Source organism: Erithacus rubecula (assembly GCF_903797595.1).
Source record: "Erithacus rubecula genome assembly, chromosome: 6".
Taxonomy (NCBI): domain Eukaryota; kingdom Metazoa; phylum Chordata; class Aves; order Passeriformes; family Muscicapidae; genus Erithacus; species Erithacus rubecula.
Genome location: NC_136688.1, coordinates 7,777,803 through 7,793,081, shown reverse-complemented (window position 1 = coordinate 7,793,081; position 15,279 = coordinate 7,777,803). Strand labels below are relative to the sequence as shown.

General features: G+C 38.4%; 1 protein-coding gene across 1 annotated transcript in view; it reads left to right on the top strand.

The window, feature by feature from the left end:
• Window positions 1-5,024, top strand: part of LOC306803965 (uncharacterized protein) — a gene marked incomplete at its 5' end in the record, with an annotated part of 42,635 nt that extends 37,611 nt beyond the window's left edge. Inside the window, one exon of the mRNA XM_079309987.1 lies at window positions 4,901-5,024. The remainder of the gene's footprint in view (window positions 1-4,900) is intronic.
• Window positions 5,025-15,279: the final 10,255 nt, after the last annotated feature.

Here is a 15,279-nt window from a genome sequence, read left to right as displayed (position 1 = left end):
ATTCTCAGCTTGCTGGCTGGGCTGCAGATCCTCTCACTGTGAGAATACTGAACTTTCAGCTGTCTCATGGAACACTTCTGCTGTTTTGTAGTTGAAATTAAAGCAGAGGGAATGGACATAGCTGCTACTCAAAGATAACTCATGATAGCAAACCCTAATTTTTTCCCTGTCTGGCTTCTGTACCATTTAGAAACAGAAATGCCTGTGAATCACTGCAAAATATCCTGGTATGTGGGAGGATAAATAGCTATTTCTATTCAAGATGGAGCACTGGTTTTACCTCACAGCTTCCTCTCCAAAAGAATCATTCTGGGCTAGCCTGCAGCTTTCTTCCTTCTGCTAATTGAGTAGAGCTGAACAGGAAGGTTTTTTCCCCCCAAGGTTTCATTGCATTCTTGTGTGTGGGAGAATATCCACAACCAAATGTGTTACTCTACAATGGCCTGGAAAATGAGGCAATTTTCATCCAGTTCTGCCCTGCCATACTGTGAGTGCCACAATGTCTTTGCTTCATGAAAATGAAGACATGGAAAACTGCCACCCATGTGATTTCATGACTTTTCATCATTTATATTCATGGAGCTTGAGACTGATTTCCATATGAACATCAATTGCATGAAACAAGACCTTCCTATACTTCTCCAATACTACTCCTATTCCTTCTCTCCATGCTACATGACATTTCAGACACAGCAGATTTTAATTTGCAATATTCTTTTATGAGATAGGTAGCAGACTGGCTATCTTCTCTACAAAATACCTACAAATGCAACCCTGCATTAGTTGGTTTCCATTTGCACTTCCACAGTAAACTTTAAGCATTAGTTTCAATGCAGAACTATATTTTAGACTTTTTTTTCATCAAGTTTGAATGGTTTCTCAATGTTGAGAGGTGGTCATCATAGGCTGATGACAGAATTCCCTCATGCCAGGGAATGTACTCCAGGGTCTACAGCCATCCTTGGGTCAGAACCCATCAGAAATGAGCTCTGGAAATACACTGAAGCTGTTTGCACCTCCAGCTGATCTACTTTTAATAGTTTTATCTGCTTCCTTAAGTGAAAATTTTCTGGGTGAGACAGGGCTTCAGGCAGTGATTTTGGCTTCATGCTTCAGCCTTTCCTGTAGGTGATCAGCCAGGGTTGTCTGTTACCAACCCTTTGTGCCTCCCACCAGGCACCAAAAAGGACAGTCAGGGTTTAACCCCAACTGGCAAAAATTTACTCCTCAGCTTCAGTGGGCAGACAGTGGAGGAGAGTCTTCTCCCATTCCATACCTTCTACATTCCATCTGCACATTCCATCCAAAGCCCCCAAATGCTTTATTGGCATTCTTCTATGATGCTTCTGGTTTTCACATACATTACATGTTGCAGTGTTAAATATTATTCCATTTCTAGAAAAAAACTCTAGGTTTTTAGAGTAGCATAAAAATAAGAAGTGGGGACTCCAAGTAACACTCAAAGTGAAGTCTCGCTACACCAAATTCTTTAAAAATGCTGATGAATTACCCTAAAAACGACCTGGTTTTAGAGCTGTGGAACACCTGTGGCTCCCTCCTTACTTCAGCAGGAGTTGCAGATACTCATGGAAAATCAGGACACCAGTTTCTGCTTCATGCTTGTGCCTTCACAGCCTCTGTGATTTTACAATAGCCAGATGGGGAACGTGAAAGTGCATTATCATGTAGAGAATTCTGTGTGTAAAAAAATTAACCCCTTGGAGCCATGTGACACATGAGCTTCTGCATAGGAGAAAAATGCATTTGGCACCACAGTCTCCCACCAGGAAATCCCTACCATCTGTACCAAAAATTTATGAAGTCACAAGTCATTCTCCATGATTAAAACTGGCATTTCAAACATAGGTGCAGCAATTTTATATTCCAGAACAACACTTTAACAATAAAATTTTTAATCTAAAAGTTGCTGTGTTCTTACAGCCAAACAACTGACCTCAAGCTCAATTCAAGTTAGTGGATACCTCTGGAGGTTTATGTGTTGTCAGTTTGAGTCCATATAGAGTTTTGGCCGGGGGCTATGCAAAGGGTTGATGATTAATTATTTACCAGAAATACTAATTAATGCAGTCCTGTTACTAGTTTTGGTTATTCTGATCTCTGTACCACTTAAAACTTTTCCAGTTTGTTTAACTTTTTACATCTGCTGAAAAGTAAGAGCCATATAGATGATAGGATAGCAAATATTTTTAATTTTCTAAGAAATATAAAGACTGTATTACCACTATACAGTATTTCTGCACTATCTGCACAGAACATTACATATCCAATGAGTATAATATTTGTGAAACATGGAGTAAATCTAATTTTAAAATAAATATCTTTATGGATACATATACTTTGGTTTCATTTTATAATTTCCAATTACTTTAAGGTACATTTAAAAAATAATCTCTACTCTATTTCCTACCTATATATTTTATGGATTGTGATACATTTCAACTATAAGAATATTCTACCTCATTTTCTTCCCTTCTCACCCTGAGAATTTGATATTTCCTTAGCTCTGTTTTAATGAAAGTTGGTTTCTTTTCAGATAGTGGGGTGGTTTAGTTTTTTTTCTTCTCCTGTGTTGATTTTTATTTCTCTCAGATGAACTTTTGAGCACATTGGTTGTGATCTCTGATTTAGAATTCTGTACTATTGCTGTGATTTTATATGTGATTATACTTGACTGAAGAAGAAAAGCAAGACACTAAAATATAAAATTTACGTGTACAGCATGTGAGATTTCTTGTTTCTTTTCAGATTGACTTTTACAAGGAAGCCAAATGCCTAAAGCTCAAATCCTCTTGTGTCTAAATTGCAGCTCCAGTTCAGCAAAATGCTTGTGTATCTGTTCTGCAAATTATTTAAGCACATTTCCAAAAGTATGTGAGGACTTGCAAAATGTGCCTCAATGACGTGCTGAGATCCCTAAGGATGCCTAACAGTTCTGGGAAGAAATCTGCTTAGAGCTCTCACTTCCCCATCTTACATTTTCCCAGCACCCTGAATTTGGATCTTTTTGTGCACCTGCACCTCTATACCCTGGCAGTTCTGGGCAGTTTGGAGCAGAGTCAGTTTATTTGCTTTAATTCCATAGTTACATTGGGCTTCTTTTTAGACTCTAAGACCTCTGTAAGCATCAAGACTTTTCTCAGTCTCTCTCGATTTTCCAATAGTATCAGAGGTATTTTTTCTATTTTCAGGTATCTTATTCTTCCATTAGCTGTGTATCATAACTAATTTGAAGGTTTTTCTGTTTACAACATTTTAATTCTTTCAGTTGAATGATTAATGTACTCTCAATGTCCAATTATCATAAACCAAGAATTTTCCAGTTCTGTTTCCTGTCCTTGGTGTTAGCTAATTTTTTTCCCCCTGAACTGATAACTGAATTATTGTCCCATAAGATGTCTACTTAAAATATTCCAGACCAATGCATTGAACAGTTCTTCCAAATGATCACTTCAAGCAGTCCTTCTCCTTGGTGTTTTAAAATTGGTGTATAAGTCAGTGAGATAAACAGAATATGGGTGCTCATCAGGCTTCAACCTTTGTATGTTACATGTGTTCATGGAGAAAATGCTCTTTTGCATTCCCAAGAGCAGCTGGTTATCTTGCATTTGTGTCTTGAATCCTGCTAAAGTTTGCTTACTAAAAATTGAGTAGAAAAAAAAAAAAAAAGATGAAATTTTTAAAAAAAGAAACATAAACAACATAATCTGTCAATTAGTGACCCCCAAGTCTGTTATCTGCAGTTGGCACCAGGTGCTGTTGAATTAAACCCAACAGGTGTTCAAATGAGCCAACACAGATAATTAGCTTAAATGGTCCCATTTTCTTAAAAACTGTCATGAAATAAACCCCCTCTTCTCTTTTATGGGGTATACAATTATCTGGCACTTTGTAAGGCCTAGCTCTTTTCAAAAAGAGCCTAATCTCAGCCTCTGATTTTGTGGGTACAATTCACTGCACGCTGCACATTTAACTACATAATTGTTCATGCAAAGGAGGTAGTTAAAATGTGTGTCATCAGTTATGCCCACAGTTGTCATAATTGCAGATGTAAATCGTCTTGTGCACCAAATGAGGCTGTTTTGCACAATCCAAACCCACCTTTCTAATGGCTGAGAGTGTTTATGTCTTGGCCATTTGCTACATAAGTGACTTTGCTCTCTGCTTCAAACAAAAGAAATGCTTTCTAAATACCAGTCCTCATGTAACAGAAAACAAATAGTTTCAAATGAGAATTGTCACTTTAATGAGATGGATGAAAAAGCTTTAGAAACTGTCTCATCTGTGACCTCCTTCCTCTGCTGGATCCACTGTGTGATCTCAGAAAAAGAATTGTATTTCCTGCATTGCAGCTAACTAGTCTGTACAGTTTAGATAAACTATCTAGTGACTATATATCATTAATTAATATTAAAAGAATATATCCCTGTTGTTAGTGAAGTGCTTAAAGAGTGCCATAATATTAAAAATATTAGTGTCAAATATTCTCTTAAAAATAAGTAACAAGACAACTCTAGTTTTCAGAGTTGTGTATAAACTTTGCATATAGCACATGCTTGTCTTTCTTTCAAATTTTCAGATATGTAATTGCCAGCTTTACTGAATAGCCAAGGTAATAAAACCAAAATGGTTTTCGCTCATTCAGTGTGATCTGAGAGGACAGATGCCTGGTCAGTTTAAAAAGAATTATTCCTTCAGTAGCCATAGATTGTTGCACTACCCATTATGGATTAGGCTTGATAAAATGGAAGTGCTGTCTAGGAACATTTATTTGCTCAGTAACCTAAAGAAACATGGATAGGTATGGACACAGGTAGAAGCAGGGTTAGTGAAAAATCCTGGTCATTTTCTGACTCTTTGGATTTTCTTTTTATTTTTACAGAAAAAGCTAAAATTCTTTTCCCCAAAGCACTGAAAAGTACTCTTTCTCAGAAATGGTTCCTGAGGCAGTAGAGATGGTGATGTCTCTTTTAAGGAGGAAGTCATATCAAAATAGAAAACAACCCTAGCAGGTAAGAAATTACGTATGGGTTGAGATCATCTATGTCCGTGCTCTCTCTGACAATGATCCTATAGGAAATCCTATTTGGGGAGAATATTCAAGCCTGGATATTTCCTCCCATGTATCCATCCTAAGCCTGGATACTTCCTTTTATTTAGTACCCCAGTATTCAGAATGATCCTTAAGGTTGTGAGAAGATGCATTCCAACATAATCCTGCTAGCATTCATCATGGCCCTGTTGTCAATGAACATCCCTGATTCATTTGAATATGCTGCTGCCATCTGCCTCTGCAGCTGCCTGTGGCTGTAAGATCCAGAAATGCACTATTTAATGAGCAAATAAATATTTTTGTATTTTCTGTTTTAAAATTATCTCCTAGTCTATTCATCAGATGGCCCTTATTTCTAGCAGTACAGGATGTGGCAAAAAACTCACATCCACTGCAAAGCAAAATCTCAGTTATATCCTTCCTCAGTCACCTTCTCACCAAACTGGTGACTCCAAGATTGCTTTCCTGACTGGTGACTCTAACTGCCAGTTGGACCATCCTGAGCATCAGGAAATCCTGCTTTGGATTACTTTTCCCTAAGTGTACAATTTTATTTTTTTTCCTTCTCTTGTTTGAACCAATATTTTCATTGGAGGTGACCAGGGTCACTTTCTAACTGTGTATTTAGGAGTGGGATTTCCAGCTTTAAAAATGTCAGACTACTTTCCTTGTTAGTATTGAATATTATTTGAGTTCACCAGGAGTGTTCAGAGAATGACATATTTGAAAGTCAAGAAATAGCCATTGTACTGAGGAAAAAGTCTTACCTTCTCAGCAGGTATAAATCATTATGATGATTATTACTCAAATCACTGATTCTTATCAATTAAAGATCTGTACCAAGGAATATTCAGCTGTTTTGCTATCTTTGTCTTGTTCTCTGAAGAGATAAATCTAATGGCAAAATGTTGAATCTCATCCCATGAGGATCACTGATCCTGGCTTGGTTGAATTTTAGCCACAAAAGAGACCAGAGATATAAAAGAATATATTTTTTCTAAGACATGAAGATACAAGTCTTCACCTCTTGTTTTTATAATATGAAGATACCATTTTCTATTGTGTTTGAATATGATTTTGAGGTAATATGTGTCATTTTGATTAAGAAGCCTAGTTAGCAAAGATTAAAATCAAGAAAAAGGTCATTTACATTTGTTAAAGCAAAAAAGTTTTGCCTCAAAGATTGGATTTAAAATTTAAAGACAAGAAGCTTGTCTCTGTGTACTGTAGGAGAGAGTTAAAGTTATCTGTTATAATTCTTTTATTTCTGCATGATCTTGGTTTTGCATATTTTATGATATATATATTAGAGTAGAATTACATTAGAATATTATTTTGTAATTGTCCTCTGCTATGGTACTTTGTTCATATCTCTATTCTTCTCACCTGTTTACTGTATTTATGATGTTGTAGTCTTTATTTTTTTTAATTGTACTCCCCTGAAGGTAGATCAGTATTTTTTCTTTAAAATTCAGAGCAAAATCAGTATTTCCAAGAAAAGAATGGATAATTTTACATGTTCTTGGTGTCCTCCACCCAGAAACTGGGAAATAAAAGCCTCCTGAAGTCTGCTGTCTCACTCACAGTCAGAAATCATAGGACATCCATCGACTTTGAACAACTCAAGAGTAAACAACTATTACTTGTGCCAAAACGAGCAAACTATATAAAGATGGACAAATATATCCTGAAGTGTTTTGTTTCTTTACTTCCCTGAACCCTTTAATCAGAAAGCTTTAGTATTCCATTAGCACTGAAGAAAATCTTACAGCAGTGTGAACTCCTAACCTGTAAGAGGACATCCACTGATTGTATTTTTGTCAGAGTACAAATTATGGAATTGTCTAAAATGTATGTAATTTATTTGTTCTATACTAATAGACACCCTGCCAGGTAGGCAATTTTCTTTCACAAATCCATTTTGTTGTGCTTTACTTGCTTTTACTTTCTTTACTTTTGTTACAAACATTGGGGGTGGGGGGACCTCTTTGTGATGGGGCCAGAATCTGCAATAAGGATTCCTGATAACTGCATGCTCCACACTCAGAGAATATTCTAGGAAATTGCTTATAAATTTAACACAAGTGCTTCAGTCCATGGAATTTGTTACTGCTATTTTAGGTTGCTTTCAATTGCTTATTTTTGAGCAGAACTTATATTAAACTGCACAATAAGAGATGTTCTTTAAAGCACAATAGAATTCTGGGATTCTTGCTACAGAAATTCTGGTGTGTTGATTAAACTCCAAATAAAACAGGTGTTAGAGTAATGGCCTTTACAAGTTAATTAATCTTCATTTTCAAAGCGTGAGCTACCATTTGGCTTAGGTTTATTATACATAAGTGTAAATTACAATGTGATTTACTGTTCTAAAGAAAAAGCCACTCTCTAAGGACTGGTCTTGCCAGTAAACTGGCATTGTGGCACATGTGTGAGCAAATTGTGCACACTTTTGGTTGAAAACATTTCCTTAAATATATGTTCAATCTGATTTATTGCTTATTCAAGAAATTTTGCTGGGAATATCAGTTTGAGGAAATAACACCTATTTAAATACATTTTAATCTTCAAAATAATATTGAAATTCCTCTTACAGTCATTACATCCTTGATTTTATTTAGGTGAGAAGTATTTCTGTTACAGGGACAAAATCTTTACTGTACATATGTGAACACTTGGAGAGATTTTATTTACAGTAAACTAAGAAAGAGCTTTTTGACAGCATATAATATTGAAAGGGTAAAATATTCCTCTCATTCTCACTGTAGAATATAGCTATATGTATAATCAGGCACCTTTTGGGAGGGTTGGTCTAGTTTCTGTTTTTCAGATCAGGACAAAGTCAAGCCTGTTGAGGAGAAAAAAGGTATGTTCTACAAAATGCAGTGAGTCTAAGCCACAGATTTCTGTATTTTTCTGACAGAATTCAGTTAGATTTTCACTTTAAGCAGAAAGTTGTCCTTTTCTTTCTCTTTTTGTTGTGCACCCACTCAGTAGAAGAGTCAACTTCACAAATGATTTCTAATAGTCACCCTGTTTTTATTTGATGTGCTTCCAACCTTTTACAAAGTCCCAACTGCTTTCTGGTTCTCATGACACTGAGATGGTAGGTCAGAGTGTGGCCTGGATAACTATCTTCTCAGCTGGCAGGTGACACTGCTCATTGCTTTCATTTAGTGAGAGTCACTCAGAGGGCACTCTGGACCCATCATTACCACAGTGGCTGCATCCTCAGCCCACCCTGTGGCAGTCCTACCCTATCAGTTCTCTTGCACAGCAGTAATCTTGGGGCACAGTGCTGCCCAGTGCTGGTATTCTGTTGTCAAGTGCACTTTTTTGGAAGAGAGATGAAATTTTCAGAATCTCAGCAGACATGCTGGTGTTTTGTACCACCCTTGTTCTTTCAAACCAAGGGAGCTTGAAAGTGCACTGCATCAAAGGGATATGTTATTTTTACAGCACTAGCAGAGCACAATAAGTGTAATTTGCCTTTAGAGAGTGAGGTATTTACTTTACATGTATACTTCTCCTATCCTGAAGCCTTAAATCATTCCCCATCTCTGTTGATTTTAAGATATCTTGGCTAGAGAACAGTTTTTTGTGGCTGGCTCCTGAATAGAATTAACTTTGATCTCACTTGATCTTGTTGTGACTTCTCATCTCCTCCACACTCCAGGATTTATTTTGTGTGCTGCCCTGTTTAAGTTCAGCACAATTCTGTTCCCACAAGGTTTTTTGCCACAGACCAGATGTGCACCCTGCATTGCCCTGTGTAAATCTCATGTATGCCTGGTGCTGTCCTGACACACCAGCATGCTCTGGTGAGGTGCAGTGGATCTTCCTGGGGCTCACAGGAGAGAAGGCAGCAGCCTGTCAGATCCATGGCTGTGACCTGTCTCCTGCCCAGAGGTGACCTGTGTCAGGCAAAGAAGGAATGAGGAATTATGATACAGGTTGGAAGTATCTCAAAGGCAGCATTGCCAGGATGGGAACAGCTGGGAGGTGCTAAATGGCTGAGCTTGTGCAGAACTCCACAAGAGTGGAACATCATCTTCCCAAGTGCTTGAGAAGAAACTTTCATTCTGTCAGTGACTCCTAGCACTAAACCTCTTCTTAAACAAAGTAGAGCTCTTATAGTAAGCTCCAGGTATTTTTCCTTTTTCTTCCTTATCCCCCTTTTTCCCCTTTATCCTCTTTTTTCACTCCTTTTCAATACCTTTGTTTCCTTGGTTTATTTTTTTTTTTCATTTGTCAAAAGATTTCTTTTTTTCTTCCACAAATCCCTTTCTTGTTTCTCCTTTTGATGTGGCTTTTCTCTGTGTTTCCCTTTCAACACTCAGAGCTTATTTTAGTCTCTTCTCTGTATTTGTTACATGGAGGAGGGATATTGAAAAATTAAAAGTAGATTGTATGGGATTTTCTTATTTCTCTTTATCCTCCAGAGGCCTGTTTCTCTTCCCTGCTATTTCTATGAGGTTTACCATTCCCAAATGCTTCCTTCCTTTTCTTTCAAATCATTTTGCTCATCTTTTGCTCTCTTGCTCTGTCCTTCAACTTCCCCTTCACTTATTATTTCTTGATATTTCTCAGGCAGGGTGAGTCTTTCTGGAAGCATTCTGGATACATACTCCAATCTGTACCCCAGCTCTGCTGACAAACAGTAACTTCCCAACTGCATCTGTGCTGGCTTTTTGCTCCATTTTTTCCCTATTTCTCCCCCAGCAGCAGCAGTGAGGTTGGCAGTATTAAATGCTACAGCCCCATTATAACCACAGCCTTGTAAAACCCATTAAAGATCAGGTCTGTATGACATTGTAATTCTAATAGCAGTCACTGGCAGCCTATCTCTGCTTGTTCTCCTATTATACAACCACCAGTAGAGCTGTTCTACTGGGAAATTTCAAGTGTAGACAAAGCTTTAATCAACAGTAATCTGATCCTTTAAAAATGCAACACCAATTCATTTATTTCTCGTTTCACATATGAAATTTTAATAGGTACAATCACCCTTAAGGATGTTTCAAATATTAACATTATGCACAATTACAAAACAGAACCTTTTTTCTGTATGAAACTATCAGCATCTTTGAACCAAGTAAGTAGTTTTCTGTGCTGACATCAAGTTTACTATCAATCAGAAGCTTATTAACAGCTGTGTTAGTCCTAATTAAGTGCAAAGCAATGGCAGACTTTTTAATTAAGTCTTATTTTCCTAAGAGGAGTCTGATGGGGTTTTTTTTCTCTTTCTCTTCCCCACCTCCATCCTTATTTATTGTGTAAAGTCAGCTTTAAAAATATCTGGGACACGAGATGGGGCCATCGACGTGAGGCCAAGGCACCAGGAAATATTTCCTCTACAGAATGGCTGTGTTGTGATTATACTGAACATATTTTATTCCTCTGTTTTTGTAAAATGATTCTGATTTTTTTTTAAACTTTTCTGCAGTGTTTTTCATTTTTTTTTCTTTTTTAGTACGCCATTTGTCTCAAATGTATTTCCTGCATCCTTAGTTTCAGGTAGAAGTAGAAATTAATTTTAGTGTGTAAATTCACATGAGAGAAAGTGGAAATGACATACACCAAAAAGGTTCTTGTGGCCTGACTGGACCTCTGTGTAGCACAATGTAGTAAATACTCAGTTGTTATGAGAAAGAATTGGCCTCACAGGTAAGCTGAAATTTAGAAGTCTCTACAAGTGTTTGATTTTCTTGGTCCTGAGCAGTGCCCAGGGGTGCACAAGTGAAGGAGGGAGAGAAGTGCCCTGAAAACTCTCTTAATCTGCACTTTCTACCCAGCACTATTTAAGGTGGAGTACTTCTGTAACCACAAATGATGTCTGGATTGCTACTTTGCTAAGGGGATGAGCAGTGTGTACATGTAAGAGGGCAGGGTAACCTCTCACAGATACATCAAGGACTCCTGTGAAATGCTGACAATTTTACACGGGGTGAGGATCTGTCCTCTACAGCTTAAAAACAGGGTGGATCACCACATGAGATGAATTTCAGGCTTTACTTCTCAAACCAACCCCTGAGCTCCTGGGTTTGCTCTTGTATATTTTAGGCATCAGATTTGGACAATGTGTTCAGCTGGAAAAACTTAGCATGTTCCTGTAAAAAAGTGTTTCAATGGGCAAGGAGGGAAACAAGCTGAAAAGGAACTGGAGCCTAAAAGCCTTTAAGCCTCAGGGTGTTGCCTAGCTAGGCTTAACACCATGGGCTCTGAGGAGCAGGAATTGCCATTTTCTAAGGGTTTGCAGGGCACTTGTTCCAATCTGATCTGGCTTGAGCCTAAGGCACTGATGTAATGCAAGCACTGAGGTCGGTAAAATCATAGTAAGTCGTGGTGGCTTTAAAATGCTCTGGCTCAATTATGGCAGTAAATCCAAGCCTAGATATAGCAGCTCTTCATTTATGGGCACACAGGTATGCCATAATTGTCTGTAATAAAGCATGATGGAAATGAAAATGGCAACATTTTACCTCCTCCTTTGTGGAGCAAACCAGTGATTTTTTTTTTCATCCATACCTCTTGTGTGGTTTCTGTGCTGTTTCCAACCCAAGTTCTGGGTTTGTATATTTAGAAGTTTCTGTTCAGCAATCAATACCTGGTACGTTCTGGTTCATTACAGCTGCAGGGGTTAATGAATGACTATTGTTTATACATTGTCTGATGTTAAAGCTTAATCCATATTTGAGTCTGATGCCAGCTTTGTTTCCAGGAAGAAAGAACTGAGATAATGGCTAGGCATATTTTAAAAGAGAATAGGGTTTTTATAATGGTTATGGATCATTTTTATACTTTGGTTATCTTGAGTACATTGGACCTTTATGCTTCAGGATTGCCCAAATCTGATTACTTTTTTCCTCTTACTTTAATAAAAAGCAGAATAAGCTCATGAATTTCTTCCATTTCTTTTTCCCTGTCTCTCATCCACTTACATAAGGTTTATATTCATATAAGAAACACTAATGTCCTCTGACGAATAAAATTTAAAAATGCCATTTTACTTCTTTTGATTGCAATAGCAATGTTAAGGTGAGAGTTTTGACATCCAAACAGGATTCCCTAGGGTCCTCTGGACAAGGCAGCTTCTTGTAACCAAACCTGCATTGGCAGCTTGTTGGGGGCTGGTTTCTCCTTTCCTCTTCTTGGAGAGGGCTGTCAGACATTGGAATGGCTGCCCAGGGAGTTGGTGGAGTCCCTGGAGGTGTTGAAGGAACCACTGGATGTGGCACTCAGTGCCATGGTCAAATTGACACGGAGGTGTTTGGTCATAGCCTGGACTCGATGATCTCAGACATAAAAACATCCATGTTTCTGTAATGGAGACCTTGGAAATTACTTCTTAAAAACAGATGGAACTATAAGATTCCTGAAGCTCCTGCCAATTTTCCATGCAAAATATCTGCCTTCCAAAGGTGGAAGTTTGTTTTGCTAACTCCTACACTGCCATGAGCTCTGCAACACTTAACTTATACCACTCTCCTATGTTTAGCGAGGATTTTTTTAACTGTTGGAATTTGTTTTTCTGTCCAAGTTAAACATATGAAGGACCACTATAAATGACACAGTGATTATTTGATTAACTACTGTTTTCTGGCAAATTTGAATACATTTTTAACAGAAATATGTGATAAATGTGAATTTATCTTTCATGTTGATGCTGTGAAGTAGTGGATTGTAGGTTTTCATGAATATTCTCACAATTTTCAAGAAAAATAGGAAAGTATTGTGCAAATATTACCATATCCAAATCAGCCTGCAAATAAAATATGGTGCTTAAAAAATAATAAAATTACTCTGTTTCCATAAGTAGGTAGTTTGCTAATTATCTATAAAAATACAGGAATAGGGCAGCCATAAGTGTGACTCTTGAAGACTAAATTAGGGAGTTGTTGGAGGCTTCTTAGCATTAACTAGGAAATGTTTTGGAATACATGGCATATTAGTATGTACTGTCAAAGAAAGGGAAACTGGGGGGTGAAAGAGAAGGAAATTGAACCAGCAGGACAAGGGTGACTGCCATTACAGGTCTCTGATAAAGAAAGGAGACTGCACCTGTCTGGAATGAGGCAAGCCAGCAAGAGCATCTTTGAAAGAGATAAAAGGAATCTCTTCCCCCTTTTCTCCCTTTATTTATTCAGTGAACTTCAGCCCTTGCAGAAAGCACCTGGCTGACAGCTCTGTACCTTGTAGTCCTTGGTGTATTCCCAGCAGGGTGTACGCTACAGACATCTCCAGCAGCAAGTTCCCTTTTGCTCTCCTGGTGGGAGATGTGGGCTATGCTTTTATTTCCAAGGTGTGTCCCATCATGGGCCTGTCTGCCACCTCTGCAGCGGGGTGGGCACAGGCTGGGGGTCTGCAGGGCCTGGAGAATGGGCTCAAACAAGGCAGCTCCTGCTGTTAGTGCCCCAGCCATCATCCCCACCCTTTGCTGGATGTTGCCACCCCTGAGGCAGCGACGTCTAATCCACTCATGAATCAATTATTGAACTGTCGCATTTTTCAGCCTGGCCTATTAAATTAAACTGACATCAGTCTCATCTCACAAAGACATTAGATAGTGATGAATTTCAGGTACTGTTAACCTGGTTTTGAATTGGCCTGCTAGAGACAGACAGATTCATTTTACATTTGAGCTGCCAGAACCACTGTCATGTCCTATCTTGCTGTTGTGGCTTTTTGATCAATGGCCTTCCTTGCAAACTCCTGAGAAGGAGCAATTTCATAAGAAGAAAGACAGCATAAGAAAGCCAAAAAGGTCAAAACCTGGATTTATTTTTTCTGACTTTAGTAGCACTGTGAGGAACAGGGTGCACATGTAAACAGTGAGATTGGCTGGCTGAAAGAGTCATGAAATGGATTAGGCTGGAAAGGATGTTAAAGATCATCCAGTTCTTCCTGCCATGGGTAGGGACACCTTCCACTAAACCAGGATGCTCAAAGGCCCATCCAACCTGGCTTGGAGCTCCTTCAGGGCTGGGGCATCCACAACTTCTCTGTGCCACTGCCTCAGCACCCTCACAGAAAGAAAAAGCCCAATACTGCCTACATGGATTAAAAAGGCACTGCGTGGAATCAATGCAGTCCAAGTTAGGGGGAAAATGGAAAAGAAATATTCCATGCTGCCAACAGCATTGCTTTATATCTGCAGTACACCCACTATGGATAAATCCTGCTTGCTCTGTGCTCTACTTCATCCACTAGGTGCACCTTGTAAGCAAAGTGTGGAAACTTTTTTTGCTCTGGCCTGCTAGAATATGGAAGGTCCTAAGACTGCTCTGAGCTGAACCTGCATCTGTTTGGCTTTGTACTCATTCCCTTCTTGGATTCTGCTTTTATTGGTAACTGAAATAGAACAAAAAGGGTGTTCACTGCTTGGGCAGTTTATTTTCTTTTCTCTCTTAGGGGGAATTGGTGAGTGTCTGTGTGCTTCCTTTTGACTCCTCAAGGCAAGAAGGAGCCACTGGAGACCTGTTGCCCAGGAAGGCAGCCTGTGGGTTTGCAGAGAGGAATGCTGACCTATGCTGGTGCCCTGCAAAGCTTTTGTTTCTGAGTGCCCATCTCTTAAAAGTGCTTGTCTTTTTCACTGTGGAAAAAAAAAAAAATCAACTAGGAAATGCCTGCAGATATTTCCTGCATGCTGGAGCTGTGGATTCATTACTATTAATAGAACCCTTAATTGACTATTTGAGAGCAGCTATAAAAATTGATTAGGTGCATATGAGGAAATAAACATGGGTCAGTCTGTAGCTGCACAATGATATGAATTTGATGACCTATTAGAACACTTTTGTGTCTAGCAAAGGACTTTTTTAATAAACATTAAACACTTCGCCCAAATTCTGCCCTCTAGCACTTCTCCCAGTCTAATGAATGTATAATGAAAGCAAATATTTGGTATAGCAAAAGAATCCTATTTTTTAAAATCTCATTCCTGTACATTTTTAAGAGGTTAGGTTACTTGACATGTAAAGCATCTATGAATTTTAAGTGAGGCCAGATTAGTAAGGCTCTGTAGTTGGTCTTTCATCTTAATGTGACCAAGAATGTCCTCTAGCTCACTCTATTTACTAAGAAATTAAAAAATAGCAAATTGCACATCATTGCAGGCCATATGTCCATTCCTCTCCTGGGCTCTGCTCTACAGCAATGTTAATTGACTTGCCCAAACCCTCTTCTCCTGAGTTGTGACCACTGCTGAT